Here is a 5867-nt window from a genome sequence, read left to right on the forward strand (position 1 = left end):
CCTAATTTGGTCCAAGCTTCTGTGCAACTTTGAAATAAGAGTTTCAAGAGTTCAAGCTCTTGTGCTCACTTCAGAAGAAGATATATTAAAATTGGAATGATACAGATTATCATGGCCCCTGAGCAAGGATGACTTGCAAACTCATGAAGTATTTCATATTTTTAATAAATTCTGGTGTTCTATGGCATAGAAAATGACTGTAGATAATAATATACTATATATTTCAAAAAGCTGGAAGAAAGTCTTTTAATGTTTTTTCCCACAAAGAAATGATAAATGCCTAAGGAGATACATATGTGTAGCCTGTTGGAACAGTATACAACATACACATGTGTAAAACATTGTGTTGGACCTCACAGATACACAATTTTTATAAGTGAATTAAAAAAAAGAGTGTAAGTTCTATTAATAATGTCAAAATGTTAGTGATTCTTCAGAGACAGGATCTTAAAAGGCCATCATACTGTGTCCTTTCTGTTTTTGAGGATTCAGAGGTAGAAGCAGGATGACTAAAATCATCCTGAAAAGGAAAAAATCAATTTCAGAAGAGGATGAACGATTAGTGCATGAAACAGTGTTTTGGGTCAGGGTTGGAACCTGAGACTCAGAATCCCTCTGTAATCAGGGGAATCCTCTCAAAGCCCCAAAGCTGCTAGGACTCTCTCATCAGCATCATTGTGGCAACACCTACCACCCAAGATCTGAGTTTGGAGAAGCATCAGCCTTCACCAAAAGACTCTAATGAATAAAACTATCTCTGGGCAGCTGTAACCAGCTGCACACTCGACATAAAATAAGACATGTGGCAGCTGGGAAGACTGAGTAGTCAAAATAATGCATTTGGCTTTCATTGCAAGAGGTACCTCTCCATCAAGAGGGATTATGCAATAGGGGCCCATATCATCCCAGAGCCAAGGCAAAGCCTAATATGGAAGTGCTATTGGTCTATAAAGTAGAGTATAGGTTTCCCAGGTTCTTCTCAGAACACCCAGGGTGTCATATAAATGAGATTCTGCAGTAATCTGTATTGACTGTCCTTAAAATCTCAGCTCGAAGTGTTACACACATTCTGGCAAAGGGCGCAAAGGGAAGCAGGTGTGTTCTCAGTTCAAAAGCAGGCCAGTGGCCTGGATGGTTATTACTCAAGATTAAGCTTAAGTATGTTACCTCTTTTTATTCTGACACGCTTAAATATTTACTATCCTATATTGTTTCGACCAGACTATATTGGCCATGTCCAGCCCATATTAATCAATCCCCAGATAAATAACAAAGGCATGCTTTCAAGTTGGTTTAATATCTAGTGTAGCTTAAATCCATTTCTGAGAACTAAATCATTAATTTCACGAGACTGTGCTGGATATACACAGGGGCAGATTTCTGATGCAATGCATGTTTGTCATAATTTTACAGATATGAAATGGCAGACTGTCACCAGTGTATGAACAGAATGATTTCATCTCATCTTAGTCCAAGTTTTACTAGCATTAGTCAATATGATTTGTATCTTTTCTTATTCCCTGAAAAAAGACAGAAAAAAATTAAGCATTTAACTGTTCCTTATAGAAAAATTATATTAGAAAAATTAAAGTCATTTTTCATTGAGACTAGACAGCCTTAAAAATTTGCCCTAATATCTTTTAGGGGAAGGAGATTGAGAATTTCTTAATTACTATACAGTTCAAGAGAAGAAATACATAAAATTTCAGATAATTTTTGAGCATATTTCTTACAAGGAAGGGTTTATTTACATATATAATGAGATCCCTAGACACTAGCTTTGCTAAAATAAATTCACTAACAGCAACATAAAAGCAAAATCTCTTCTACGGTTGGAACAGAGCTGCTGCTCACCTCTCAGAAACCCTAGCTACCCCTACTGACAACTAACATTCCCAAGTGGTGCTTCTCAATCTTGCCTCTAGTCAGTATTTTATTCCCCAAGGCCCCAAAACATTTTCTTCCAGATTAAAAGAAAAACATTAGGGTAGCTAATAATGGAGACTGAAAATACAATATTGAAAATATAGTTTAAAATACAAAATCAGCATGTAATGTTTAAAATATTTGAAATATTGTGTCAGTGTCTTCTAAGAAGTCACACGGTTGCATTTAGGAACTGAGTTTGCAAGTGTACTCCAGGGTGAAGCTGGTGACCCTGATTTGTACAGCTGTCATATTTAGGCAGATCTGTCATAATGTATCCTAAGGAATACAAGGCCATTGGCAGCCACAGGGCACCTGTTACAGAAGCATAGAAACAAGGTGTAATGCGGGTAAGTGTAGAAAACTTACTCTCTTTGGATCATTAAAAATTAAATGTGAAAGTAAACCTTTTTTTCAAACTTTTAGGGAGAAAATATGTTTTCATCCTGGAGGATACAATAAAAGACTGCTCAAGTCCCCAAATGTGCAAGCCATAAAGAAAAGGATTGATAAATTTGTCCAAGTAAAAATTAACAACTTTTCATCAAAAGGTACCATACATGGAGTGCAAAATAGAAAACAAGGTACAAGCCAGAGAAAGCTTTGCAACACATACAAGCAAGCAAAAGAGAGAAAGATATATTCCAAAAATGTTTTTTTAAACCACACAATTCAGTAAGAAATGGAAAACCCAATATGAAATGAGAGCACACATTATGAACAGGCATTTCACAAGTGAGAAAATCTAAATGACCAATAAAAATATAAAATATCTTAACAATGAAAAACTTCATTAGTAATTAAAGTCACAATAAGAGACTCTTTTTCCAGTGCTGGGGACTGAATTCACGGCCTCATTCATGTGAAACAAGTGCTGTACCACGAAGCCACAATTCCCAGCCCTAGGATATCATTTTGCTCCTACAAGTTTGAAAACATTGTAAAAGAATGAATTTTCTGGAGCAAAAGTGACTTTCATTCACTGCTGGTGGGAGATAAAACAAGTGAGACCACTTTGAGAACAATTTGGCATTATCTCAGAAAGTCAAACTTTAAATCGCTGCCTAAAGTCACACCATCAAAATTCACACCAAGCAGGAAGATGTGCAGTGTGAACCAATCTTTGTAATTGAGAAGATCCTTACATGTGTTTTAATTTATTAATCAGAAACATCTGCTTTTATGAAGCTCATCAGTACATATTCATGAATGCATACAGTCGGCAGGCAACCCTGGATGTACGTGTGGATTGCAGCCTTTTTTCAATAGTTCCGCAGCATCTCCAGGGAATTCTACCATCAGGTTAAGAATTACCTTCTTGACAAGAGCTCGTGTTGGGCTGTGGAGTTTTTTCCCTACACTCTTTGAAGGGAAAGAGAGGAAGAGGAGGGAGCACTCACTCACTCATTAAAGGAACATAATTTGACCAGATAAACTAACACTCCATGAGCAATTAGTCAAACGAGAGCAGATGGCAGAAAATAATATTTAGGTAAACACTCCCAAACACAAAACATTCTTTTAAATGTTCCATCTCTAGTTGAAGTGTTAAATACCCACCTGATTTTCCACATTGTGTGAAAATTCCAATAACCAAATACATCTTCATTTGAGCTAAAATAATTTCCTTGGTCAAGAAGACCACATCCATTTAGTATTTATTTATTCTATAATGTGCCAGTATATGTTACATTTTGAGCATTTAAATTTTTTTTCATTAAAATTACAGTTTGTTCCTCCAAGCTTTGGGGGGTATAGATGGATAATTTAGATGGATAGATAATAAAGTATGCAATTACATATCTATAAATGCACAGTGTGCCAACAAAGGAAGAAATAGTGATGAAGCTGTTCCTCAAGAACACTCAGGCTCACTTGGGTCATCTTGTCACTGAAGTAAGTCCTTTACACTGAGATCTAAAGGAACTGGTGATTCAGGGAGATGTCCATAAAAAATGACCTTTCTTCCTTATGTCTTGCTACCTCTTAAATAAACATAGCATGATATCATCACAGTGTTTGCTGTAGAATTCCAATTTGGCAATTTTCTCTGAAAGCAAAGCATTAAGAATGTGATGCTACTTAGCTCTTTTCCAATCATAATAAAATTTAATATTTTCCTAATAAAAAATTAAAGACCAATGATTTTATTGACCAAAACTGAAATTTCCTTTGCCCACAGATACAGTTCTCTTTCTGATCTCTCAAAACTTCTCAGCTACCTTCAAGTCCTTCAGCTTCCTTTTATGGAAGCACTACTGTGCTTACAGTGACAAGGAAGCAGAGAGAGGGGAAGTGGCCACAGGGAAGATGGATCTTTCCAGGGCACATTCCCCAGTGACCCACCTCCTCCAGCCATGCTCCACCTGCCTACAGTTAACAACCAGTTAGTCCATTCAAACTAGGATGGACAGGTTTAGTTACAGAGCTTATAATCTAATCATTCCCCCATCTGAATATTCCTGCATTAACACAGGAGCTTTTGGGAGACACTTCACATCAAACCATAACATGTGCATTATTTGAACTTAATAATAGACAACTTGAATTTTCCCTTGAGAAGATTTTGAAGCTAGAATTTACCATGATAACTGTTTACCTATGAAAAGGGCTTGTACCATCTTTCACACAGTAAATCTTCAATACAAGTTACTAATTTATGGTTTCTGTTTTTAAATATTAATACTGTGTCTTTTTACAATGGCATAGAAATACAAAGTCAGACAAACTGGTCAAACACAAATGTACAAGAAGAAGAATGAGTTATGTGTGGAGCAATTGATTTTACTCTTATTTCTTATACATTCTCTTAAAAACACTACTAGAAAGTGACTCAATGCATTTTCAGCATTTCCCACATTTGATACACACCAAAGAATCTGGGGTGCAGTGGGTTACTCTTTCAATTACCCACTGATTTGTTAATAGGCTATCCCAAAGATATATGCGTGAGCCATTAAATGGAGAAATAACAAATGAAAAGAGTAAAAACAGAGATTTCAAAATATTTGTGAGAAGGAGATAACAGAAATGGAATATATTTTTTAAAATATGAAGATAAATATGGGGTATGTCAGTCTCTCAGCCCATCAGTAATTTTCTTCCATGTCTTGGGCTCAGTAGATAAGCTGTTTTTATTTCCTCTCCCCATTTTTTTTTCACCTTGACCCCATCCTCTGGGTCATAATTAGATACCTCTACTTTTCTCAAAACTGACCTCAGACATCATTAGTAATGAGCAACCTTGCCTGCCTCCAGAATAGCTCCTGTGTGGGGATATTGGCTCCTGCTGGTGCTGGACATGTTGTTGCTCTGGCTCTTTCATCCTTAAATCTTCCTCCACTGCAGTGAGCAGGGGCTATCAGGCTGGCTCTCCCTTTATGTTGGTGATGCTTTCTCCCTGCAGCATGCTTTTAACTGCAACATTTCTGAAGTTGAAGTTCTTGTTGCATACAGGACTTACGTATCATGGTCCCATAGAGAAAAATACTTCTGTTAACCATCTACTAATCACGGAGTCTTGGCAGTATGTGTAGATCTTTCAAAAAGTAGATCTCTTTGGAGCAAGAGTAGATCTCTCTGGGCCTAGAAATACTGTAATATCAACGACACAAAAGTGTCTAACATCAAAATACAAACCTGTGCTGGTTGGTGGCTGGAATTTCTAACAAAATTTTTTTTATTAATAAAAAATTTTAATTTTTATTAATAGTCCTATTCCTCACTTAATAGTAAACAAAACAACAACAGAGAAAAGGTCTATTTTGCTCACCATTATGTGTTTCCTGCATATAATATATTGACACTAATATATTACTCTACTAAAAGATGCCAAATGAATGAAGGAATGAGAGAAGGTTTAAAAGTGTGTCCTAACACATATAAAGCATTGACTTTAAACCTGGATTCTTGATACCATTGACACCATATCAGAGATGAAT

At 36.3% G+C, this 5867-nt stretch overlaps 1 pseudogene; it reads left to right on the top strand.

Annotated features, from left to right (window-relative positions):
* Window positions 1-68: 68 nt before the first annotated feature.
* On the top strand, window positions 69-163 carry LOC125616029 (annotated as a pseudogene).
* The last annotated feature ends 5704 nt before the right edge of the window (window positions 164-5867 follow it).

The sequence above is a fragment of the Marmota marmota genome, unplaced genomic scaffold (assembly GCF_001458135.2).
Source record: "Marmota marmota marmota unplaced genomic scaffold, marMar, whole genome shotgun sequence".
Taxonomy (NCBI): Eukaryota; Metazoa; Chordata; class Mammalia; order Rodentia; family Sciuridae; genus Marmota; species Marmota marmota.